The sequence below is a fragment of the Microcaecilia unicolor genome, chromosome 1, assembly GCF_901765095.1.
Source record: "Microcaecilia unicolor chromosome 1, aMicUni1.1, whole genome shotgun sequence".
In the NCBI taxonomy this organism is placed as follows: Eukaryota; Metazoa; Chordata; class Amphibia; order Gymnophiona; family Siphonopidae; genus Microcaecilia; species Microcaecilia unicolor.
Genome location: NC_044031.1, coordinates 424,534,012 through 424,561,995, shown reverse-complemented (window position 1 = coordinate 424,561,995; position 27,984 = coordinate 424,534,012). Strand labels below are relative to the sequence as shown.

Below are 27,984 nucleotides of genomic sequence, written 5' to 3'. Positions count from 1 at the left end.
TTTTTAAAGATGTTTGATGGAACTAGTCCAGAGTATCTTATTAGTCTACTTTCGCTTCCTGCTGGTAATTGAATTTCCAGATCCAGGGATCCTTATCTTTTCTTCTATCCAACCTTTTCTGGAGTGAAATTTAAGAAAATTTTGGAAGACTTGTTTTGCTATCAGGCAGTTCATATTTGGTTTACCTCTACATGTATGTACTTGTCCTTCATATTATTGCTTCCGCAATTATTTGAAAGCTTATCTCTTTAAACATATTTTTGGGTTAGATTAACCTGATTTTTTGATTCCTCTGTTGACATTATCTTTTGCTACTCACTCTGAACCTCTAGTCAGTGGGAGTTAGCGGGATATAAGAGCCACATTACATTACAATACAGAGGCACAAAATAATCAGTTTCTGAATGATAAAATGATTTTGAAAATATAGAAAATCAAACTTCAATGTAGCGTGGATTGATTATAAGAAGGTGTTTGATGCATTTCCACACAGTTGGTTTTTGAAATGCCTGGAAATAACAGAAGTGAGTGAAAATATCAGGAACTTTCAACAGAAAGTGAAAATATAACTGGCAGTTGGTGGTGAAGAAGTGGCTCAGTGGAGGAGTAACCATGGTTAGTGCAGTGGCTGGGAACCAGGGTAACCAGTTTCGATTCTCATTGCAGCTCCTTATGACTCTGCTCAGACATTTAACCCTCCCTTGCCCCATGTAGAAAAAAAAGCTTAGATTGTGAGTCCACTAGAAACACTGAAAGTATCTGTATATAATATACATACCACTTTGGTTGTACCACAGAAAAGTAGTATATCTAGGGGTTCACTATTAAAAGAGGAAAAACGTATCAAAAATGCCTTAAAATGGCATTTGGATGATTTTCACTGAAAAAAGTCCAAATTATAATTTCCAAAACTCGGATTTGAGATGTTTTTCTCTGCAGTGTGTGCAAATTAGAAGGGGGCATGTTAGAGGTGTGTTGGGGTGGGATTTGGGAGTTCCCAAAACTTGAAAATTTTTCTGCCTTAATGGAATAAAGCAAAAATGTCCAGGGCTAAAAGTTAAATGTTTTGGTCTATACCTGTTTTGTTCAAACATAAGTCACTAAAAGGTGTCCTAAATGATGAGATGACCATTGGAGGGATTAAAGCATGACCCCTCTTACTCTCTCAGTGATCACTGACCCCCAACCCCCAAAGATGTGAAAGAAACAGTACATACCAGCCTCTATGACAGCTTCAGTTGTTATGGCCAGTCCTATTAGAGCAGCAAGCAGGTCCCAGGAGTGAACTGTAGAGAATGGGAAATGGGACCAAGGCCCATATCCCAGTCTAACTGTTACACTTGTGGTGGAAAATGTGAGCCCTTCAAAACCCACCAAAAACCTATTGTACCTACATGTAGGTGATACATGCAGGCATGAGGGTTATTGTAGTGGTGTACAGTTGGGTACAATAGGGTTTGGTGGATTTTGGAGGGCTCCCCATACAATATAAAGGGGTAATGGTGAAATGTGTACTTGGGACCTTTTGTGAAGTTCACTGCAGTACCCCCTAGGGTGCACCACTGCTCTGCTGGGATGTCTGTATGGCCAATTAAGAATGCTGCCCCCCATACATCCTAATGGCTTGTTTTTGTGCATTTTTCCCTTAGACATTTTTTTTAAATATGGTCCTAAAAGATAGATGCAGTGAGCACAAAAATATCTAGCAAATGGCTATTTTAAAAACAAAAAGTTGGATAATTTTCTGGTTTGAAAATGGCCATGTTCATTACTGGAGTTTTGGACATTTTTCATAAAATATCCAAAATTGGATTTAGGTGTCATATTGAAAATACCCCCCACATCCCTTACCCTTACATCAGTAGAAGAATATTTCAGGGAGACTTATTCTCAACTTTGCTGTTTGTGTTCGCTATGATTCCGCTATCAGTCATACTGAGAAAGACAGCCTTAAGTTACCACTTTAGAAAGACATCTCCCAAAATTTCACATCAGCTGTATATGGATGATTTGAAGGTTCATGAAAAATCACAGGTGTAATTCAAATCATTACTAAATACTTTCCAAATTTTCAGTGAAGATATTGCCAGGGAATTTGTATTAGACCAGGGGTTCCTTGAGACACACCCAGCCATTCAGGTTTTCAAAACATCTACAATGAACATATATGAGATGAGAGAGAGAGCAGGGATTAACCGCATGAAGTCCTGGTGCAGGCAGTAAAGCAGGCACCTCAGGATGCCAGAGTCACCGGCTGAGGCCCTTTCTTTCCACCATAAGAGGCTGCCCCACTGTGGGATCCTCCTAGAGAGAGCAGGGAGGAACCACATGAAGTCCTGGTGTAGGCAGTGAAGCGGGCACCTCGGGTTGCCAGAGTTGCTGGCTGAGGCTCTTTCTTTCCACCATAAGAGGCTGCCCCGCTGTGGTATGCGGCCGCGGGCACGTGCCTGAAGGGGCATGGCCTAAGGGGCAAGTCCCATTCCTTTAGAGCCCCTTTGGAGCACATTTGGAGCAAGGAGCAGGTCCCGCTGCTCTGGAATGATGGGGAAATGAAAAGGGGTGAATAGGATGTCTTTGGCAGTGAATGTAATGAAGGGACCTATGGACCTACATGTCCAGACACTGATGTCGGTGTTGTTGCCTTCGGTTGTGGACTCATGTTCATCCCCAAATGCATCTCTATCATTAGGGGGCCCTACCCCTCCTCCAACCCGTTTCACTGTTGGAAAGTGATAGCACTCCGTTAGAAGCTGTGGCGCCTTCAACTGTAGTTCCCACTCCTGTAGTTCCTATTTCAGATGCTAATTCAGGTCCATCAACAGGAAAGGTACATTCTAGTGTTTCCTTTTCTTATATTGCTAGTACACAGATAAAAACGTGCAATATCTTTGAAAAATGTTTAAGAACTGATTTTCAACATGGACAGATCTTTAAAGGAGAATTTGTCCTTGGTTATTAAATTTACTGTCGACATTGTTGAGAAATGTAAGGAGCAAGACCAGAAGTTCTCAGTTGTTACTCAAGGTTTGGAGAAAATGGAATCTCAGATCAAGCTGTGTCAATCTGCTACAGCTGCGGCTGCAACAGACAGCTTGACTCTCATTTTAGATTGGAGGTTTCGGAAAATGCTTCTAGGGCCTGTAATTTGCATTTATTGAATTTTCCACTCACTCATTTTCTATCTCCTATGGAGCTCCTTAAAATGTATGTAAAGTAAGTATTACAATTAACTTTTGAATCTTAGTTACATGTTCTTATTATCTACATAGGGTTACTAAACAGCCCTCTTTGGAGGGTGAATTTGATAATTGATGTTCTCTTGATAGTCTTGATTTAACCAAATTTTTGGAATCCTCTCAAGAAGGGATATCTAAGAGAACTACTTTGATAGTGGTCCTAGGCTCTCTTGATAATAAATTATCATTGTTAAAAGCTTATTTTCAAAAAAAGAAGGTACCATTTTATGGTCAATTACTTTTTTTTTTTTTGGGGGGGGGGGGGGATTTCAAAATCTTTTATTGAAAATAAAAGCCATTACAACAGCAATAAGTACACATATGCCAACAGAATATCTAATAACACAAACAAATAGTTCCAAATCTAGTCAACATAAACATCCTCAGCTTAAACCCTAACATCCCAATCCCCCCCGCTATTATAAAAGTCCAAGAGTGGGGTCCAGACAGGAGGACCAGGTCACATAGGTGTCCCATATTTTCTGATATGATATGAGATGGCCAGTACGTTTTGCTGTCAGTTTAGACATCAGATGAATACGATCCAATTTGCGGACCACAACCTCCAAACCTTGTAGTGTACTCTGCCGCCATGCCGACACCAGAACCAGCTTACTAGCTACAAAGACAAATGTAGCTAAATGATGAATATGTGGCTTGACCCCTCTGGGCTTGACGTGGAGAAGGCAATGTTCCATTTTCAAAGGGTAGGAGAGCTTAGTAATACTCTGCACCAATCGTATTACATCAGATGGTCAATTACTTTTGATGTTTCCAGAGGTGGCCAAGCCAACACAATTAAGGGTTGGCTGTAGGAGACACATTCTTTTTGAAGTTTCCTTGTAAGTGCCTGGTCACATATGAAAATTATTTCTATATTTTTCTAGACCCTATGCATCTACAGACTTTTTTATTATCTAAAGAGACGGCTGATAATTCTGGTAATGGGTATTTGGTTTAAAATGTTTATTCACTGCAGCATGTGTATATTTTTTCTTTAAGGTAATTGTACGACGGGTGATTCCGATTTCTCTCCATTTGATGTGGACTGGTGAGATATGATGTGTTTGATTGTAATTTTGTAATACTATTTTCCTGATTTTTCCTGTATTGCTTCTTGTGTATTTTGAAATTAAAGTGAAATAAAAAAAATAATATATATGTGAGATGGATTTTCATTCAATGCAGGTGTAGCACCCCCTAGGTTTCAGCCATGCTTTGTTTCTCAGCAATCTGTTATCGGTCACAATGGTCAGGTTTGCACCACAGCTGCTAAAAATAGCCAGTGTTGATATCAGAGTGAGGGTAACACCAGCTTACAGGAGCCAAGCAATGAGCCACAACTTATTAAGGTAACAAAAATTGCTTTTAGTGTGCAGTTACTCCTAAAAAACAACCATAAGGCTTTCCCATCAACTCTGTGAGAGTAAAGTGATTCTCAAGTTATGAACATTTCTTAAATAGTTAAAAAAACACTTTTTAAAAATTCAGTTAAAAACCTTAGCTATGTTACACTAAAGTGCAATTCCAATTAAAACTATTTCTCCCTTTTACAGGTAATGTTCCATTTTAACAGGTAAGTTTTACTTTTATATCACTAATCCAGGTTTCTTTCCTAAATTGTACTTATTACTGAAACCTGGGTTTTCCCTTTCAGGTTTCCCAAGTACTTTTAGGCAAGTATTTAAGCTATCATTTCAATATTCTCCTACAGTTGCTGTCACCCCTGTTTTTGCAACTTGCATTCTCAAAATGTACTTTTCTTTGCATGAAGAAGAAAGGCGGAAAGTAAAGAAATAAATGGAAAGGAAGCCCTGGAAACAGAGTTAAGAGGACAGATAGCAGCAGAATCGGATACTGGGCCAGCATGATCAGAAAAACAAAGTCACCAGACAACAAAGGTAGAAAAGATAATTTTACTTTCGTTATAGTGTTTGGAATATGTCTACTTTGAGAATCAGGTGCTCAACATTAAAAGTTTATATTTATTTACTTATTTATTTATGGCATTTTATCCCACATTAAACATGAATTAGGGTGTTTTGTGGCTGTACATGAGAATTGTGATATTATGATCCCTTGTTTCATATTGTTGACGGTCTGCATTTTCTGTATGGGTGGTATATTGGTGTATTAGGTTCTGCCCAGTGTAATATTTATGGTACAGTAAGGTTCTGAGTGTGTTTTTGCACAAAGTTGTGCATAGTGTTTTGCAGTTGAGCAATTGTGGTTAGTATATGCTTTGAGCAACCACTTTATTCTTTGACATATAATACATATCTAATATCTAAATTTAATAAAAGGTATTAATTGTGACTTTTATTTTTATTTTATTTTTTTCTGTGTGTTATCAGACAATTATGGATTTAAGCTCCACCCCTAACCCCACCCCTAACCCCGCCCCTTTAGGCTCCCCAAACAGTTGGGCCACCGACCGCCTATGATACTAACTACTTTTGAAAATAAAAGTTCTAGTCTAGACTTCCCACAGCTAAGACTGGCTCACACAATTCAGCTGGTTCAGACTCACTCTCTCTTTCAACCCCACTCCAGCTCAGAGGACAGCATTTAGGGGCCCTTTTACTAAGCCGCATAGAGGGGCATAATTGAACTGGGTGCCCATCTTTAATGGTGTCCATCTCTAATGGCGCCCTGGCGAAGGGGCGAGGCATCCCGTATTATCGAAACAAGATGGGTGTCCATCTTTTGTTTCGATAATACGGTCGGGGACGGCCAAACCTCAACATTTAGGTCGACCAACTTGACATTTAGGTCGACCTTAGAGATGGGCGGCCTCAGTTTTTGCCGATAATGGAAACCGAGGACGCCCATCTCAAAAATGACCAAATCCAAGTCATTTGGTCGTGGGAGGAGCCAGCATTCGTAGTGCACTGGTCCCCTCTCACATGCCAGGACACCAACCGGGCACCCTAGGGGACACTGCAGTGGACTTCACAAATTGCTCCCAGATGCATAGCTCCCTTACCTTGGGTGCTGAGCCCCCCCAAACCCCACTACCCACAACTGTACAACACTACCATAGCCCTTAAAGGGTAATGGGGGCACCTAGCTGTGGGTACAGTGGGGTTTTGGGTGGGTTTTGGAGGGCTCCCATTTACCACCACAAATGTAACAGGTAGGGGGGGATGGGCCTGGGTCCGCCTGCCTGAAGTGCACTGCAGTACCCACTAAAAACTGCTCCAGGGACCTGCATACTGCTGTGATGGAGATGGGTATGACATTTGAGGCTGACATACAGTGGGGGAAATAAGTATTTGATCCCTTGCTGATTTTGTAAGTTTGCCCACTGACAAAGACATGAGCAGCCCATAATTGAAGGGTAGGTTATTGGTAACAGTGAGAGATAGCACATCACAAATTAAATCCGGAAAATCACATTGTGGAAAGTATATGAATTTATTTGCATTCTGCAGAGGGAAATAAGTATTTGATCCCCCACCAACCAGTAAGAGATCGGGCCCCTACAGACCAGGTAGATGCTCCAAATCAACTCGTTACCTGCATGACAGACAGCTGTCGGCAATGGTCACCTGTATGAAAGACACCTGTCCACAGACTCAGTGAATCAGTCAGACTCTAACCTCTACAAAATGGCCAAGAGCAAGGAGCTGTCTAAGGATGTCAGGGACAAGATCATACACCTGCACAAGGCTGGAATGGGCTACAAAACCATCAGTAAGACGCTGGGCGAGAAGGAGACAACTGTTGGTGCCATAGTAAGAAAATGGAAGAAGTACAAAATGACTGTCAATCGACAAAGATCTGGGGCTCCACGCAAAATCTCACCTCGTGGGGTATCCTTGATCATGAGGAAGGTTAGAAATCAGCCTACAACTACAAGGGGGGAACTTGTCAATGATCTCAAGGCAGCTGGGACCACTGTCACCACGAAAACCATTGGTAACACATTACGACATAACGGATTGCAATCCTGCAGTGCCCGCAAGGTCCCCCTGCTCCGGAAGGCACATGTGACGGCCCGTCTGAAGTTTGCCAGTGAACACCTGGATGATGCCGAGAGTGATTGGGAGAAGGTGCTGTGGTCAGATGAGACAAAAATTGAGCTCTTTGGCATGAACTCAACTCGCTGTGTTTGGAGGAAGAGAAATGCTGCCTATGACCCAAAGAACACCGTCCCCACTGTCAAGCATGGAGGTGGAAATGTTATGTTTTGGGGGTGTTTCTCTGCTAAGGGCACAGGACTACTTCACCGCATCAATGGGAGAATGGATGGGGCCATGTACCGTACAATTCTGAGTGACAACCTCCTTCCCTCCGCCAGGGCCTTAAAAATGGGTCGTGGCTGGGTCTTCCAGCACGACAATGACCCAAAACATACAGCCAAGGCAACAAAGGAGTGGCTCAGGAAGAAGCACATTAGGGTCATGGAGTGGCCTAGCCAGTCACCAGACCTTAATCCCATTGAAAACTTATGGAGGGAGCTGAAGATGCGAGTTGCCAAGCGACAGCCCAGAACTCTTAATGATTTAGAGATGATCTGCAAAGAGGAGTGGACCAAAATTCCTCCTGACATGTGTGCAAACCTCATCATCAACTACAGAAGACGTCTGACCGCTGTGCTTGCCAACAAGGGTTTTGCCACCAAGTATTAGGTCTTGTTTGCCAGAGGGATTAAATACTTATTTCCCTCTGCAGAATGCAAATAAATTCATATACTTTCCACAATGTGATTTTCCGGATTTAATTTGTGATGTGCTATCTCTCACTGTTACCAATAACCTACCCTTCAATTATGGGCTGCTCATGTCTTTGTCAGTGGGCAAACTTACAAAATCAGCAAGGGATCAAATACTTATTTCCCCCACTGTAGAGGCTGGAAAAATGTTTTTTCATTTGTTTTTTTGGGTGTGAGGGGGTTGGTGACCACTGGGAGAGTAAGGGGAGATGATCCCCGATTCCCTCTGGTGGTCATCTGGTCAGTTCGGGCACCTTTTCGAGGCTTGGTCGTGAACAAAAAGGGACAAAGTCGGCCAAATGCTTGTCAGGGACGCCTTTCTTTTTTCCATTATCGGCCGAGGATGGCCATCTCTTAACCACGCCCTCGTCCCGCCTTCGGTACACTGCCGACACACCCCCTTGAACTTTGGTCGTCCTTGCGACGGAAAGCAGTTGAGGATGCCCAAAATCGGCTTTCGATTATGCCGATTTGGGCACCCTTAGGAGAAGGACGCCCATCTCCCGAATTGTGTTGGAAGATGAGCGCCCTTCTCCTTCAAAAATAAGCAGGATAGGTGCCTACGTACACCCAACGTGCACCCATTTGGAACTACCGCCCGGCTACCACGTGGCCCGGGTGGTAATTTCATTTTCTATGTGTTCCCACTAAGTGCGCTGAAAACTTTCCAGCACGTGGTGCTAACCGGGCAGTAATCGGCATTGTATGCACGCTGATGATTACCGCAGGAGACCTTACCGCTAAGTCAGTGCGTGGCGGTAAGGTCTCAGCACCAAAATGGATGCGTGCCAATTTTAGCCAAAAAAGAGGCCTGTTTTGCAGGTGTGCTGGAAAATGATCCTGCGCGCGTCCAATACATGTGTCTGCACCAGCGCAGGCCACTTTTCGGCGCATCTTAGTAAAGGACACCTCATTTCCACCCCAGGTCACAGTGCCTCACAGTACACAATTGGGCTTTGCACCCTAATCTCCAATGCAGCACCTCAGTTCAGCTTCAATAAGCAGGCTGCATTTCACTCTGCTTTGCCACTGCAGTCTTGTAGAATTCCAATTGCACTTCAGAGCCACTTTCAGGCTGCGCTGGCTAAATAGAACTCTGTCCCTTTAATTAGAATCCTGCGCCTTCTTAGCACCCAGCAGCACTGCTCCTAAAAAGCTTTAAAGCAGTTCCTGCTTTTTAAACAGCAGTCTCTTTGCCAAAGTTCTAAGTCTCTATTTTTTCCCAAAACTCAGCTAAACATAGTAACATAGTAGATGACACAAATCCTATTTTGTATAACAAATGTCTCCCCTTTCACACCTTTTCTCAGAGACTTGCCCCAAACTCAGCTTGAGAAAATTTATTTTTTCCTTGAGACCGCTTGAGTAATTTTAAAATAACTAAATTCCACAGTTTTCTTCTAAAACCCACCACAACCAGGTTTTCCAGAGATAGCCTTACTAATGCTGCCAAATTTTAAGCTCTCCCAGTTCCTGAGTCAACCAAATGGGACCAGAGCTGAGAGAGAAGGGAAGGCTGAAGCGCCGAGCCTGCTCGCCTTTCACTTCTGCTGCCGGGACCGCGAGGTAAGATGAGTTTTGAATTCTGGGTGGCACGCCGGAAGGTAAGGGCAGAGGAATGTTGAGGGAGAAGAGGGCGGGTGGTCGGACTGGCTGGGAACTTCCGGCAGGTCAAATATTGGGGGTGTTCGAGCACCCACAGCACCCATGGAGTCGGCGCCTATGATACAACGTGCATCAAATTGGAACTACTGCTTGGCTACCACGAGTTCCGGGCCGTAATTTCATTTTTGACGTGTGACCAAAACATACCGCATGGCAATGAATGGGAGCTGATGATTACTGCCGGTTATCGCTTGAGACCTTACCGCTACGTCAATGGGTGGCGGTAAGGTCTCAGGCCAAAAATGGACATGCGCTGGTTTTAATTTTGCCGCACGTCCATTTTTGGCCACAAAAAAAGGCCTTTTTTGCAGGCGCACTGAAAAATGGAGAGGGTAATCAGCATACATAGAAAGTACACAAACAAAAAAAGGCCTGCATTAGCCTCGTCTTAATGCGAAATCAGAATTGTTCTGATTTCGCATTAAGACGAGGCTAATACAAGAGTTTCTCCTATATAGCGGCTGTCAGTTCTGAAGGCCTCACTAGATTTTTACTACCGCCTATTTTGGAGGCATCGGATAGACACAAGTTCAACACATTTTTTTACAATCGAATCTCGGCATTGGACAGATACAAACTTAATAGTATTTACAATTGAACCTCGACCCCTGAGGCAGGCATTATTTAATGCCAAAACATGGCTCGTGTCGGGTCATTTATCAATAAAATACTCCTGTTGTCTCAGTCTTGAAGGCCCAGTGTTGCTTTTTTTGTTTGTGCACTGAAAAACGGGCCAGTGCGCATCCAAAACACGCACCTACACCAGTGCAGGCTGTTTTTTTGGTGCGCCTTAGGAAAAGGGCCCTTCAAAGATGAGCGCACAGTATAGAATAGCACTGAGTGCTGATTTCAGCACCCACATTTAGGAGCCAGGACTTAAGTCTGTTGAAACCAGGTATAATTCCCAGAACCCAATTTGAGCGCACAACCCCAGTATCCTATAACACTGCATGCAAATTTTAGGAATGCCTCTGACCTGCCCATGCACCTCCCATGGCCATGCCCATTTTGGTATGTACGATATGGGATTTGAGCGCACATTGTTATAGAATAGCGCGGTGGGTCCCAAACCTGGTCCTGGAGGCACCCCAGCCAGTCAGGTGTTCAGGATATCCACAATCAATATTCATGAGAGAGAGAGATCTGCATGCAGTGAAGGCAGTGCATTCAAATCTCTTCATGAATATTCTTTGTAGATATCCTGAAAACCTGACTGGCTGGGGTGCCTCCAGGTTTGGAACCCAGTGGAATAGCGCATAGTAAAAATGTGTGCACAAATTCAAATTGTTGCCAATTAACACCTAATTCTTGGCACTAATTGGCTCAGCCAATTAAATTTGGAACACATCTTGGATCGGCGCTCAAATATCAGTGCCCAATTTTGGGTGCTATATATAGAATCTGAGGGTTACTATCACTGTTGTAATTTGGGCACTTACTGTGTGGGAAGAGTGAGATTTTACTGCACTTTAATCAAATGGTCTTGTGTGTGTGTGTGCGAGTTTTTTACTTAAACTGTTGCAAGAAAGAGTAAGAATATACAGTGTCTCTTCAGAATTGACTGTGATAATTCCATTGCATGACAATTATGATGATTCTTTTAATTATTTATCCAGGGAATGCCAGTACAGACACAAGTCTCTCCAGTATGACTATGGGTGAGAAATAAATTATAGAAAGGCCCTTAAGGCAGCAGTTTAGGGTCACCAAAACAGTTTGGACTCTTTATCGATCCTCTTCCTCACTAGCGTATTCTTGCTTCTGTGTGGTGCTGTGTAGTCTTTGCTAAAAAAAATAAAAAATACCTGAAGAGCATAATAAAAATAATTTCCTGATGATTGTTTGTGGCATGCTCCCAGCCCACTGCCCTCCCTTTGCTGGTAGACGTCTGACTCCCTACAGGGTTTAATCAGTGACTCTGCATTCTGGAAGCTGCTCTCTAATTGGACACAGCAAAGGTCAAAGAAGAGCCAGGAGCAGAGAAGGTGGAAGAAAGTAAAATCCTAGATACAGTCCAGAAAATAAATATTTATTTACATTTTCCTTCAAGGTGTACAGAATGCTGTTTTTTTTCCTAGGTTCAGTGAACTGCTCTAATCTAACACAAGAAATGTGTTCATTTGAGTTCATGTGTATCTGTATTTCTGGATATATATGTGTTTGTGTATACATACATACATAATGGGGTAACTATTCAAACAACAGGTGTATGTTTCGCACCATAATATATATGTAACAGCTTTTTTTTTTCTTCTCATTATCCTGGGGTCAATTCTGTAACTGGTTGTCTCCTTTTAGGTACCCTGATGCTGCTTGGTGAGAGCATATTCCATAAAGGCATCTGGGCACGCAGATTCTGTTATACAATACTTACATAACCTGGCATTGGTGCAGCTTACATTTAGGCACCCACAGTTACACCCAGGGCCAGTTTTTTTTTTTTTTTTTGGGGGGAGGGGGGGGGGACAAATAGGGCAGCTGCCCTGGGCCCCACAGCTCCAGGGGGCCTTGCAGTCCAGTCATCTCTTCCCCTTCTCCCCACCATAGTCCGTCTCCTCCTCCCTTCCCGACCTTCTTTAAAAATGTATTTCCCCTTCTCAGAGGAGCCCCGGTGTGGCAGCCATTCTCATAAGCTACCTGCGGCTGCCATGAAGTTTTCCCTCTCTGCAGAGATCCGCCCCCTCTGATGCAATTTCCTTTTTCTGCCTGGGCATATTGTGGCAGAGAGGGAACACCTTGGAACAGATGGAGGCAGCTTGTGAAGATGGCTGCCGTGCCGGGGCCTCTCTGAGAAGGGAAATAACAATTTTAAAGAAAACCGCAAGGTGAGGGGAAGGGAAGGAGACAGACTGTGGTGGGGAGAAGGGGAACAGATGCCTGGACCGTGTAATAGCAATGCAGGTGGGGAGATTGGGGGGGGGAGGGGGAATCAAGGGCCTCCTTAATTTCTACCCTGGGCCCCATCATGTCTAAAACCGGCCCAAGTTACTCCAGCCAAAGATCTGGTGAAAAAGAGCGTGCCTAAATTCATCAAGGGTGTATGTAACTTATAGTACCCTATAAGTTACACGGACAACCGTGAGGCACGCTCATAACTTTGTCATGCGCTGTCTTATGCCTCTTGCATTTGCATATTATGCCATTTACGCATGCCCTTACAAAATAATGCTTATGGCTCTTACATGTGTGTGTACGTGTTAATTTGTTGTGCATTTATGAATGCAAAGGGGCATATGGTTGAGTTATACAACTGCCCTTCTAGTACTATAAATCCACTGTATGCACATAGAGCAAAAGGAGCAAGGTGAAGACATGACACAAATATGTATGAATGATAAAAGTAGGCGCTGATATTCTGCCTCTCTATGGGGCCCTTTTCCAAAGGTTTGATAGGGCTACCATATGGGTAGCGAGCGCCAAGTTGGCCCCACTGTTTGGGTAGCACAGGAGCCTGGCAGTAGTTCCAAATTTGAGGAGCATAGTTTTCCATAGGAGGGGGCATTCCCAGCAGTAACTGGCAGGACAGCTACCTTGCCGTGCACTGTCCGATTACTAGTGCAAGAGCCCTTACTGCCTACTAAATAGGTGGTGATAAGGGCTCAGGCAGTAAATAGCCGTGCACAAATTTTAATATTAGCTTATTGTCATTTACTGCCCCATTAAAAAAAAAAGGCCATCTTGGTAAAAAGTGGCCCAGCCTGCGCCAATTTCACATGCTAAAACTAGCACAGGCCACTTTTTACTGTGGCTTAGTAAAAGGGCTCTTATGTATAGATTATACATTTAACTCAGATGTGGAGAAACCAGGTAGACCTTGAGTCATCTGAGCCAATCATATCCAATATACCCCCTACTTCTTGAGCGCACAATTTTGGGTATGCAAGTTGTGGAATAGTACCCAACTTAATTTTTAAGTAGGCGTTAATTGGCTTTAGTTAACAATAATGATCTTTAAGTGGCACAAATTGACACCAAATTGCAGTTATGTGTGTAACTACACTTACAATACAATGCAATACTTTAATGTATATACCACAAGCACCAAGCATGTGGTTCAGTGTGGTTTACAATTGAAGAAAGCCAAGCAATTCTTGGGAGTTACATTAAAAAAAGTAAAAGTCAATAAAAATGAAGGTAAATCAGACATCTAGGTATTGTTTAAACAGATACGTTTTTGACTGTTTTCTAAAATTCAGTAACTGGTATTAATATAAAACTTAAAGGTAGAGAATTCCATGTCTTTACTGCTTAGCATAAAAGCACAGAAGAGTAGAATTGTTTGTATTTTTAAACATTTATATCATTTACATAAATGTTTAAGTAATAACACAAATGAATTAACAAGAAAATGAATAAATTTCACAAGGGGAAAGAAAAATTATTATTTCTATTTTGTCCACATTACTAGATCCAAGTACTAGGAATTATAGAAAAATAGGTAAAAATATTATCAATAGATCTGTAGAGAGCAGGATAATTGCAGTCGATATATAGCGCAATCAATTACTAGACGAGACCAGGGTATCTCTAACTCCCTCTTTAGAATTAATGTATTCCTGCAGTTTCTTAGGGTCAAAAAAGACATAATTATTTGCATTTACAGAAATTAAACATCTACAGGGGAACTTTAACACAAACGTAACACCGAAATTAAGAATTCTTGGTTTTAAACCCAGGAATTCAGTTCTTCTTTTTTGTGTTTCCCTGGCTAGATCTGGATTTTTGCTCCTAAAAACTCTGCATTCATGTGGTGAAAATAAATTCAAAAAATATAATTTTTGCCCGATTCCTAGGCAAAAGAGTAGTCCGTTCTGTTATAACATCTAGGGAACTTTCTAAACATTCAGTCAGATTCATTTCAGATTGAGGTCTTATAGTAGATTTAGAAGTTCCCGTGATATATTGGGTCCTGACTATGGGTGGGTACCCCTCAGTTGGTAGTCCCAATACTTCACCAAAATATTTCCTTAGCAAATCAGGAGCTAAAATGAGTGGTGACTTAGGAAAATTAAAAAATCTTAAGTTGTTTTTCCTTCTTTGGTTATCCATGTACTCCAACTTACGAACTTGCACCTCTCTATCCTTGATTGCTATTGAGGATAATCTTTGTAGACTGGTTATCTCCCCTTCTATTGATTCAGTTCTTTGGGAATAGTTTTCAACTTTATCTGACAAACTTGAAAATTTTGCTTCAAATCCACAATCTCTCCTTTTAAAGGTATTAGATAACTGAAGGAGGGATTGACCTGCCAATCTCTACATCTCTGAAAATTCTAGGAGTAATACTTGACAGAAATCTAACTCTAGTAGATCACACTAATGCAGCCGTGAAAAAAGCATTCTTCTCTCTTTGGAAACTGAAGCGTATAAAACCTTTCTTCCCTAGAGAAGTGTTTTGCAATTTAGTGCGGTCTCTTGTTTTGAGTCATCTTGATTACTGCAATGGTATCTATGCAGGGTGCATGGAACTACTTCTTAAAAAATTGCAGACTGCTCAAAATACCGCTGCAAGATTGATCTATGGTAAATCAAAGTTCGTCAGCTCCAGACCATTACAAGAAAAACTGCACTGGCTACCTGTCAAGGAACGTATAACATTCAAAATTTGCACCCTGTTGCACAAAATCCTTAATGGCTTATATGGATAATCTTATCATCTTGCCACCAAGGAACTTGAGCAAATCTTCCCGATCCTATTTACATCTCCACTACCCCTCGTGCAATGGCCTCAAGTATAAAACCAGCCACGCATCTACCTTTCCCTACATCAGTGCATGTTTGTGGAATGGTTTACCAAACTCAGTAAAAGCTACCTCCGAACAAAAGGCTTTCAGAATCTCCCTGAAGACCACTTTATTCAGGAAAGCTTACACTGCAGCTCCGCACTGCCTTAATGTTTTCTGACCCATTATGTTGTGCGACCATACTGCATTCCTTACCCCCTCTCTCACTTCTCTCCCTCCGTCTCTCCCCACCAACTACCTCGCCCTTAATGTGTCTGTTTGTCTATTACTACATTGAAGTGTCCTTTTATACTGCTGTTAGCCTTTTTGAACTAATGTGAGCCACATTGAGCCTGCCCATGGGCGGGAAAGTGTGGGATATAAATGCCTAAATAAATAAATAAATAAATAAATAAATAAATAAATAAATAAATGTATCCTGGGGTTGAACCCTGGATAGGAGGGGAAGCAAGCTGAATCGCCTGATTCTCCACTGAGGATTCTTCTCTCGGGGTCTGCGTAGCTGCGGGTCTACCTGCAGCAGGGGCGTATCTGAACTTCAACGGTAGGGGAGGCCAGAGCCGAGTTGAGGGGGCACATTTTAGCCCCCCTTGGCGCCGCTGACCCCCCCTTACTGAAGACGACGACACCACCACCACCCCCCGCCCGCTCGCCCACTGCCGCTGCCAACACCACCACCACCTCCAACTATTTTAAACCCCCCTCTCGCCGAAGATGACGACAACGACACCACCACCCGCCCGCCCGCCCAAGGACGACACCACCACCTGGCTCCAACTACTTTGAACCCCCCTCCCGCCGTCACTCCGCCGTCGCACCTCACCTCCTGATGCTGGCGAGGGACCCCAACCCCCGCCAGCCGAAGTCTCCTTCCTTCCTTCCTTCGTTTGGGTTTGGTTTCTGATGTCCTGCACGCACGTACAACGTGCAGGATGTCAGACTCCAAACCCAAATGAAGGAAGGAAAGAAGGAAGGAAGGAAGGAAAGAGACTTCGGCTGGCAGGGGTTTGGGGTCCCCCGCCAGCAAAGGGAGGTGAGGCGCGACGGCGGAGTGACGGCGGGAGGGGGGGTTGAGAGGGTCGTCGGTAGGGGGGTCCAGGGGCAAATCTACGGGGGCCAGGCCCCTGTGGCCCCATAGCAGATACGCCCCTGGTTGGCAGGCATAAATGCTCATGCCTAAAAAGGACTTAAGCTGCAGAATTGCCTTTATATTTTTTTATTTTTATTTTCAGCACTTGATATACTGCTGCAAGTGATCCCTGAGGTGACATGTGGTTTACAATTTCTATTACAGGTACTTTTCACTGTCTCTAATGGGCTCTAATCTATATATTGAACCTCTACGCTACTGGAGTGGAGGAGTGGCCTAATGGTTAGTGCAACAGGCTTTGATTGTGGCAACCTGGGTTCAGCTTCCATTGCAGCTCCCTGTGACCTTGGACAAATCACTTAACCCTCCATTGCCCCAGGTACAAAAGCTTAGATTATGATCTCTCTAGGGGCAGACATAGCACCTGCATATAAGTGTACAGCACTGCATACATCTAGTAGTCACACAGTGTTGCAGAGGGAAATGAACCTGGTTCCCCAGGATCCCAACCCATTGCCAACCGTCAGGCAGCAGCAGGAATTGAACCCAGTTCCCCAGGTCCACAACCTGTTGCACTGATCATTAGGCCACTCCTCTCTCCTATTATAGAATTCGCATTTAGCATACATCATCCCAGTGACTAACTTTAGGTGTCATTTACTGAATCTACTTCTAAGTTTATAGAATACTGTCAGTTGCACATAGAAAGGACTAGCCCCTCTTACAAAGCCATGCTAGCGGCTGGCAGTGCAGTAATGCCGACACAGCCCATTCACTTCTCACTTCCATCCATATTGCAGCAAAGGAGGATTGTCAGTCGGTCTTTCGACATTTTACCTCCAGTAGTTTTGGCATGTTTGAATGCAAATGTTCCATTAGGAATCGCTAGCCAGTAGAGACCATTTTCGTCAGCATTGAAAATGTCACGAGGTGCAAACTCGTTGAAGATGGTAGGAAGAACTGAAACAACCCAATTTATAGCACCAAAGTCATCAGCGTCTTGTTTTTCACCATGCTGTTTCTTGAATTTTATGTTGTTCCTCTCCTTCCATCTTTCCAACCATCCAACAGTGGCTTTGAATTCAGTTAGTCCAAGACTTTCATCTAGCTGGTTAGCTTTCTCCATAAGCAGTGGACCACTGACAGGAAACTGTCTGCTCCTGACTCGAGAAAACCACAGAAGAAGAGCATCTTCTACCTCCTCAGCTTTTCCCGCCCGTTTTTGTTTCCGTTGTGGATTTGTATTGTTTTGCCAGTCTTCCAGAAGCTGGTCTTTCTGCTTCAAGACATGTGAAATTTGACTGGGATTGACACCATATTCTTTAGCAATAGATGCATGACTTTGTTTTCTAATTTTTAAAGAACTTCTATTCATTCAGCCAGTGTTAAAATCTTACAGTTCCGCCGCAACGATGACCCCAGTGTACACTCTAACAACATTCTTTCGCTTATTCTGCCTGTGGCAGCTAAAGGGGCAGTAAATTTGAAATCTCGTTGGTTGTCACGCGCCAATCGGCTTCCATATCCTGTGCGCGTGCTTATGCGAAGCCTTTCCTGCAGAGGAGTGATCTTAAACCATGCATATAAGTGAATCTTGCACTGATCAGTGGTGTGCTAAATCGAAGTTTGTCCCCATAGAAATTGATGGCACCAAAAACGGGACCAAAGTAGAGCATGCAGTTAAACAGAGCATGCGCTTATCTGACGTGCACTTAAATTGAGTGTAGTTAGAATTTACGTGCATAACTCGCTAAGCATATACTGTAACTCACTGCGCCTAAATTCTAATGCATAGATCCAAAAAGGGGTGTGTTTATGGGTAGAGAAATGGGCATTTCATGGGCATTCTCAAATTTACACGCGTTGTTATGAATATGGCCCAGCCCACATAAATCTATGTGCAAGGAATTACACCATATTTTTGTAGGTGTAAATGGATGCACCTAGTTTTAGGCACTAGGATATCAATTAAGCATATTCTATATACCACACCTAAATCTTATAGAATACGTTTAGGTGAAAATGATTTCTGCACGGATTTTTCAGGTGGCATATATAGAATCTCCCCCTTAGTGCTAAATGGGGTATAAGGTTTTAAAATAAATAATAAATAAATAAATATGTATAATTAATACTTATTTATACAGTAGCACTGTATACTGCCACTAAATATAAGACTAATTTGAAATGTTTCTCAAGATGTTTTACTGAAAATTGACTATATGCACACACATACTCGCACACAAATATTTTTGAAAATGAAATGATAATTCCTTTACAAATTTACTCTGAAAAACATTCCTGTTCCTGTGTGTCATGTTATTATATTTTCTTCTATTCTGCTGCTCAGAATCCTGACAGAAGATCTTAATTATAACTTAAAATTGTGGCGCTGTTATCAGGCAACTGACAATTTTTTTGCCACAAAATTTATTCTTGTTTTGTTTTGGCAGAACAGTGAGATTAAAGGGAATAAAAAAGTTCCTGATGCGAGACTAATTACAGTAAAGGTGTGAAAACTCTTGCTTCACCTCAGCTTCCCTCTTTTGCTTTCCTATTCCATACCATATGCGGACATTCAGATGATACAGTGTTCGGTTTAGCCAGGGTTTGTCAAGGGTCCTGCATTTCTGCAACTTAAAACAATATGAAATAAAACTAGGAGACCGTGTGACAGGAAATCAGGGATGACGTGTTTAAGATATAGGGGTGCAGCCACACTGTCTGACAAAGATTTATATATTGGTTGTGTCACGTGGATGGTTTATCCATTCGGCCACACGATTATTGCAAGGTAGGAGTACTGTAATAATTTATTGGGGGAACTGCAGCCTAGCATAGCAAAGGAGAACAATCTAGTACAACCCTGACAAGGCAAGTCAAACAGATATAGAAAGGAGAAACAAATCTATTTCTTGAGATGCTGACGGCAGTTCTGGATGAATTGACATGAACAGAAAAAAGTGCACCAGCTGACTTGTAGGGTGTGGTTTGCTTTGACTTATTTTAAAGCAGACTGTATTTGTTGGCAATTTATCCCGATCCTGTTAAGATTTAATAGCTGATTTCATTTTGTTTTATTTTGAACAGATTTTGGTATATCTGGGATGAGACTCAAGCCTACCTTCATTTTCTGATAGGAATAATTCTATAGAATGCATTGACTGAAGCAATGCCGATAAGAAGGAATTTGGTACCTGCATTCAATAATATAGTAGACATATGCCATCCCCTTAATTCTATAAATTTACATGCTCACATGACTAGCATGCAAATTTGTGCACACAGGTTTTTTTATTTATTTTATTTGTACCCTGTGCTTTCCCACTCATGGCAGGCTCAATGCGGCAGGCAATGGAGGGTTAAGTGACTTGCCCAGAGTCACAAGGAGCTGCCTGTGCCGGGACTTGAACTCAGTTCCCCAGGAGCAAAGTCCACCACCCTAACCACTAGGCCACTCCTCCTTATGGAATATGGTCAGTTATGTGCATAATTTAATTCAATAACTGGCTGTTAATTGGAGTTAACAACCAGCTATCAGCTATAATTGGCCTTAATTGGCACCAATTATGTGTGTAACTGCCCTTAGTCACTATTTTGTGAGTTGCGTGCTCAAATTCCAGAGCATGCAACTTCAAGGGGGGGGGGGGGGCATGGGCAGGTTGAGGGTGTGTCAGGCAGTTATGCCCACAGATGACAAAATACTATCAGTTACTCACCTAACTGCCTACAATTAAGTGCAAATATTTACACCAGGCATTGAGCTGACGCATAAATGTGGATGTACACTAGAATAGCATTTGCACTTAAGTGGGGGGGGGGGGGGAATTCAATATATGGTGCCTAAAAAATCCACACTGAAAACATTTTTGCATAAGCATATTCTATAAACAGCGCCTAAATTTTGTTGGAATGTAATTGTATTTTACATGCATTGCCTGTCACCTATTATTTCTCTGTGATTACTCTGTGACCTCTGATGTGAATTACTTAGAGAGGTCACACAGCTATGCAACTTCCTGTGGGGGTAGACACAGCACATGCAGCACATGGAGCACATGGAGCTCATGATCTCTCCTAACCTGAGAGGATCTATGGTGGTGTGAGCATCCATTACCATCTAAGCACATGGAAGGAGCTGATAATACAAATGTATAGTAATATGTATATATAAGCCTGTCTGATTATAATCTAACTGCAAACTGTGAGTAAACAGATGTTTTGTTACTTCAACTTTAAAGTGACTCAGCAGTGAATTATTCAGGGGTGAATGAGAGAGAGATGAAGAAAGAAATTAACATTTCTAAAGCTGAAGCTGTGTGTACTAAAATCTGCTAATTATTTACTACAAATAATCCAACAAAAGGGTTATGGGCCCAGGGTCCAGGAATTGAAAAAGAAGAGAAATATTACCAGGCAGAAAAAAAGGCCACATTTTTCTCTTAAGTTTTAAAGGAAAGATTCAGTCTGTCTCTCTCTCCCCCCACACAGCAGACAGAAGGCTAAGAAAATGGCTGAGGGAAGAAATTCACCATTTTTCTATTCTCTCAAGGTGCCTAGATTAACTGAGTTTAATTATCAGCATTGGGAACTAAGATTCATATGTTTCCTTCGAGCAAAAAGATTAGATATATGCTTAGACCAAGACAGAACAGCTGAAAATATGGCTGAATGGGACAATGCAAACTATTATGTGAAGTGCATGCTTTTGGAAGCTCTCTCAGAGAAACAAGCCATATTAGTGGAGGGAAAAGATACCCCAAAGGACATTTTTTATAAACTGAGAACTATGTATGCAACTACATATGCAAAGCAGCAACCAATTTGGTTGGCAGAGTTGAATGAAACCAAATTAAGGGATAAAAGTAAATGTAATGATCACATTATGCATCTTATGTCTTCATTTCAAAAGCTAGAACTTTCTGGAATTCCCATGTGTGATGCATTGAAAAGAGCATTTCTTTTTACCTCACTATCAAAGAAGTTTGATGTTTTTAGGTCTGTAAATGAGGCCATTGAAGGGCAATCTTTTGAACAGACAACATCAAAACTAAGGCAGGAATGCATAATAAATGATTCTGAGGAGATGTGTTCTCAAAGCAAGTCAGAGAGAAATGAAACAAATTTCTTGGCAAAGAACAGAGGAAGGCGGAGCTATGGGAAAACTCCACCCAAGGGCAAGCTGATTTGCTACTCATGTGGAAAGGAGGGACATGTATCTAAATGGTGTAAGGAAACACAAAACACTCCCTCTAGCTCACCTAAGCCAATGGAACTAAAGAATTTTCAAACCAGGAAATGTATGAAGGACAAAGATAAACACAAGGGCTTTTCTAATGGCAGAAAAATCTTTGACTATGGTAAATAATAATTCAAATGAAAGTACTTGGATTTTGGATTCAGGGAGCACATGCCATTTAACCAATTGTAAGGATTTCTTTCAGGAAATGTGTCCAGAGGAAGGTATTCTTAAAACTGCAAACGCAGGGACTGCTAAGATCCAAGCAAAAGGTATTGGATTCTTAAAATGCAAAGTGTCTAATGAAGTTAAAGAAATTCCTGTAAGTGATGTCTTGTATATTCCCCAAGCAGTTTGCAATATGCTTAGTGTATCTACATTAGATAAGAAGGGATTTGTGATTCATTTTGAAAACAGTAAGTGCACAATCTCTAAAAATGATGAAGTGTATGCTGAAGCTTTTATGCATAATGATGTTTATAAGCTGAACATTTCAGGTGAAGCCTCACATATGGCGCAAGTAAGGAAGAATGATGGTAAATGTAGTCTGGAAATCTGGCACCGCCGCCTGGGACATCGTGATTCTAAGGTGATCCAGGATCTTTACAGTAAGCAACTGGCCACCGGCATTCAGATAAGTGCAGATGCTGGTAAAATGGAGAAATGCATAGACTGTGTTACTCAAAAAGGTGTGAGACCCTCATTTCCTGCATACACAGGAAATAGGAGTAATAAAGTGCTGGACTTAATACACAGTGACTTATGTGGACCGTTTAATATCCCATCATTGGGAAATAACAGATTTGTGCTAATATTCTTGGATGATTTCTCTAGATACTGTGTGGCCTATTTGCTGAAAGAAAAAAGTCAAGTCACAGACATGCTGAAGAAATACGTAGCCATGGTGAGCAATAAATTTGAAAGAAAACCAAAGGTTCTTCAGACCGACAATGGTGGTGAGTTCACTTCACAAAGCATGCGCACATTTCTAGAACAAGAAGGCATTCAGCATATCACAACAGTAGCTTATACACCAGAGCAAAATTCTGTTGCAGAGAGAAAATTTAGGTCACTTGTGGAAATGACCAGGTGTATGCTGTCAGATAGCAATCTCCCTAAAAGACTATGGGGGGAAGCCATTCTCACAGCAGTGTACCTACAAAACAGAATGCCAACTAAAGGCGCTGAGCGCACACCACATGAGACATGGCATGGTAGGAAGCCAAACCTGTCACACATAAGAACATTTGGAAGTACAGCATATGCTCATGTACCAAAGCAAAGAAGGCATAAGCTGGATTCCACAACAGAAAGGGGCATTTTAGTTGGCTATACTCCAGGACACAAAGGATATAGAATTTTGAATCTGAAAACTGGCATTGTTGGCATAAGACATGTTACATATTTTGATGAAAACAAAAGGGTTGATAAAGGCTGGATTATCCCAGATGAGCCTTATCATCCAGAATATGAAACTAGAACCATAATAGACATGCCAGTGTATATAAATGCCATACCAAGGCAGATGTCTGAAAGCAACTCACCTGTATCTAACGAGGAACAGGCAGAGGAAGCAGACACAGAAAGGATCATTGAAGAAGACAGTACAGTTGGAGAAGGGGAATCAATTGGAGAAGGACTCTCAGATATAGAGGATGCGGAAAGGTCGGACCAACCTGTTGTCAGACACTCATCCAGGGAAAACAAAGGTGTTCCACCCCCAAGACTGTCTTACCTAACAAAGTCAGCAGAAGCTCAAGAGCCCTTAACATGGGATGAGATTGAGAAAATGCCAGCAGAAGAAGCTGCTGAATGGCATAAAGCTGCACAAGAAGAAATTGATGCATTGGATAAAAATAATACTTGGATTCTTACAAAATTACCTCCTGGCAAGAAAGCTATAGGATGCAAATGGGTATTCAAGTTAAAAAGGAATGCACAAGGAAAAGTGGAAAGGTATAAAGCCAGATTAGTGGCAAAGGGATATCTTCAAAAATATGGAGAAGATTTTGATGAAGTGTTTGCACCTGTAGTGAAACACACGACAATCAGAACACTTCTGAGCATTGCAGTCTCAGAAGGCATGCAAGTCAACCACATTGATGTGAAAACAGCGTTTCTTCACGGAGATATAACTGAAGATTTGTACATGGAACAACCAACAGGTTTCATAAATACAAAACAAAGACAGCTAGTGTGTAAATTAAACAAAGGTCTTTATGGATTAAAGCAAAGTGCAAAATGTTGGAATGAAAAATTGCATGAAATATTGACCAATTTAGGTTTTAAGCAAGGTGAAGCAGATAAATGTTTGTACACTAGGTGCACAAATGGACAATATGCATACATTTTAGCTTTTGTTGATGATCTGCTCATTGCAAGCAAAAGTGAGCAAGAGTACAAGGACATTGTAAAGTGTTTAAACCTCAATGTTGAGATAAAAGAACTTGGTAATGTGTCATACTATCTTGGTATAGAAATTGAGAAACAAAATGATGGTTCTTATCTTCTAAGCCAGAAGCAGAAAATAAATGAGCTTATTGAAAGTTTAGGTATGCAAGATGCCCAAGTTGTAAGCACTCCCATGATCACTGATTTTCTGAAGGATGAAACAGTAAGAGAACCTTTACCAGATAACATCCAATATAGATCAGCCATAGGTAAGCTTTTATATCTAGCTACCACATACAGGGCTGATATAGCAAATGCAGTAGGAATTTTGAGCAGAAGGGTCAGCTCACCTACCAAATCAGATTGGACTGCAGTTAAAAGGATGGTAAGGTATTTAAAGGGTACCATTGATTGTAAATTAAAGATTTCAGCCAATAGTAATCCAAAACTAATATGTTACTGTGATTCAGATTGGGCAGGGGATCATTCTAATTATAAATCCACAAGTGGATATGTGTTTATGTATGGAAATGTACAAATTTCATGGGCCAGTCATAAACAAAGTATTGTGAGTTTGTCTTCTACAGAAGCTGAATATGTGGCTGTATCGGAAGCGTGCAGAGAACTGATGTGGATTGAAAAACTTTTGCTGGATTTCGGAATAGATGAAAAGAGACCAATCCAGATAATGGAAGATAATCAGAGCTGCATCCGACTGTCACAGAATGACAAGGTTCAGTCACGCACCAAGCACATCGCAACGAAATACCACAACGTGCGAGAGTTGGCGAAAGAAGGGGTCATCAGTCTACACTATTGTCACACCAGTGAGATGACAGCTGACATCATGACCAAACCGTTACCCAGAGAACATTTTGTGAATCTGCGTATAAAGCTTGGACTTTGTATGAATAAATAATTGCATGACAGTTATGCATGAGAAGGGGTTTGTTGGAATGTAATTGTATTTTACATGCATTGCCTGTCACCTATTATTTCTCTGTGATTACTCTGTGACCTCTGATGTGAATTACTTAGAGAGGTCACACAGCTATGCAACTTCCTGTGGGGGTAGACACAGCACATGCAGCACATGGAGCACATGGAGCTCATGATCTCTCCTAACCTGAGAGGATCTATGGTGGTGTGAGCATCCATTACCATCTAAGCACATGGAAGGAGCTGATAATACAAATGTATAGTAATATGTATATATAAGCCTGTCTGATTATAATCTAACTGCAAACTGTGAGTAAACAGATGTTTTGTTACTTCAACTTTAAAGTGACTCAGCAGTGAATTATTCAGGGGTGAATGAGAGAGAGATGAAGAAAGAAATTAACATTTCTAAAGCTGAAGCTGTGTGTACTAAAATCTGCTAATTATTTACTACAAATAATCCAACAAATTTAACATGCTTAGTTGATATTCCAGTGCCTAAAACTACATGCCCATTTACACCAACGAAAACATGGTATAAATCTCGCAGCGTAGATTTAGGCACTGGGCCATATTCTATAACTACGCGTGTAAATTTTGGAACACCCACGAAATGCCCATTTTCCCGCCCATAACCACACCCCTTTGTGTCTGATCATGTTAGAAGTTCAGTGCACTTTTTTACAGAACACACTTAGTGAGTTGTGCATGTAAATTCTAATTATTGGCAATTAGTGTTCATTATTGCTTGTTAAGTGCTGTTATCAACACTAATTAGCTCATTAAGCCAATTAAGTTACGTGCATTGTTATAGAATCCATCTGGATTTTGGCATGGATCTCTATGCACGCTTTATAGAATCTGGAGGTTAACGCACACCACCTCTAAATTTTGGTGACCTTTTGAGAATTTACCCCATATTACTAAGAACATAAGTAGGTACAAGAATGTAGTGGAAATAAAACAGGGGACCAGAATGTGACTGACAAAGGTCTTTTTTCATTTTAGATTTTTTTCCAGTGAATGCCCATATTTGGGCTTAATGGAATCTTCTAGTAAGAAATTTTGACATTGCTCTCGGCCCTGATCATGGTAATACAATTAACATCTTACTAAATGTTATCTTTTCTGATAGTGTCAAGGTCTTTTAAAGCATAATATTCTTAAGACTTTAATATCCAATAAATGTAACCTTGCCACATCAGCACACCCAGAAGTCTCTTTTCTTTTTCTGAAATTTACTTTATTGAGGTCCTCTTTTACTAAGGTGCGCTAGAATTTTTAGCATGCTAAACATTAGAGACTTCCATAGGAATATATGGATGTCTCTAACGTTTAGTGTGCCCTAAATATTAACATGCACTAAAAACACTAGCGCACCTTAGTAAAAGACCCCCTGAGTAAATGTAGATATTTTACTCACAGTTAGTAGATGTTCAGAAGTTCATGCCCCAAGGCAAGAGGGTTCATAGTTCTGAGAGCTGCAGGGGTGGATGGAGGTAGAGATGCAGAGATGGGAGGGTGATTATATAGATGAAAGCAGTTCAGAGATGGGGTGCTGGATTTGTGCAATATCTTATGGGAAAGAATGAATGAGGTGAAAAAGATAAGTTTTCTTCAGGGGAGCAGAAAGACAAGTGCTGTGATGGCAACATGAAGAATGTGCCTCACGGAGACAGGGAGATCAGGAAAAGCCCCACACAAGCCTAGGGAGGAGGAGGTGAAGGGACCAATAGGGACAGAACCTGCTATTGGGTAGCAGAGATAGTCCTAGAGGGCAGTCTTCAATTGGAGAGAAAGGTCATACCCTGGCTGACCCATCAGGACAGAGACAGTAGAAATAGTTAGGAAATGGCAGTAGGTAAACAAAGGAATCAAGGTTGGTGAGACAGGGAGGAGGTCTTTGCAGGAGAATAGACCACTCATAACAGACTTTACACAAATAAGCAGGGGTGGCTGCGGTTCATGTGAGACTACATTTCACACAATGCATTGCTCATATATCTTTGCAGTGAGTGACAATAAAGGCATTAAACACATTTTAGAGTCACACTATAACCTAGTGTAAGGCTGTCGGGGGACAGAACAGACAGGTTGCCCTGTACTTCTGGGTTTACTTAATAGTTTAATAGTTTATATAATTTGATATACCACCTTTCTGAATAATCAAGGTGGTTTACAGTAAAATTCAATAAAAGTTAAAAGAAAGAAATGCCATTAAAATGATAAGAATGCACAAACCACACAAGAACAAGCACTCAACCTCTCATTCTCAAAAACTACTTATTATAAAGTTAATAAAAGAGTCCTAAATAAACTCTAATCCTGAAACATCCCCAAAAGCTTTTTGAAAGAAGAAAGCTTTCAGTTTTCCTTTGAATTGCTTCAAACCTCTGTTCGCAAGTGAACTGGTAAGCTGGTGTATAAGATTGGTGCTTGCCAAAAAAAAAAAAAAAGCCTTTCTCTGGTTGCAACCAGTCACGTGCTTGAGTTAGAAGGAACAGCAAGCAAATGGGCAAAGCCAGGTCTTAAGGTTCTACCTGGATAATACAGCTGAATCATGGCCTGCAAATATGTCAGCAAGCTCTCATGTATAACCTGATATACAAACGTTAAAACCTTGTAAGATGCCCTAAATTGGACAGGTAGCCATTGAAAATGTTTATATAAAGGTGTAACATGCTGCTTAGAACCAACTTCCCCCAATAATCTGATGGTAATATTTTGCAGGGTCCTCAAACGCCTCCACAAGTATTTTGGTAATCCCAAATATAATACATTGCTAGAATCTAATTTAGAAATAACAAATAAGTGCAACAAAACATGCAAAACTGTAGAATCAAAGTACAATATGGCAGCTCACAGCATCTGAAATGCTGAAAACCCACCGCATAAGACTCGTGATATCTGTTGTTTAAACTGCAACTCACTGTCCAATTGATTTGTTGGTTTAGATGTTTCCT

General features: G+C 41.5%; 1 long non-coding RNA gene across 1 annotated transcript; it reads left to right on the top strand.

Annotated features, from left to right (window-relative positions):
• LOC115475846 lies at positions 1-26,906 on the top strand. Its single transcript, XR_003943112.1, has 4 exons — positions 1-11; positions 2,335-2,341; positions 10,390-10,401; positions 26,822-26,906. It is a non-coding gene; the product is annotated as an uncharacterized LOC115475846 (long non-coding RNA).
• The last annotated feature ends 1,078 nt before the right edge of the window (positions 26,907-27,984 follow it).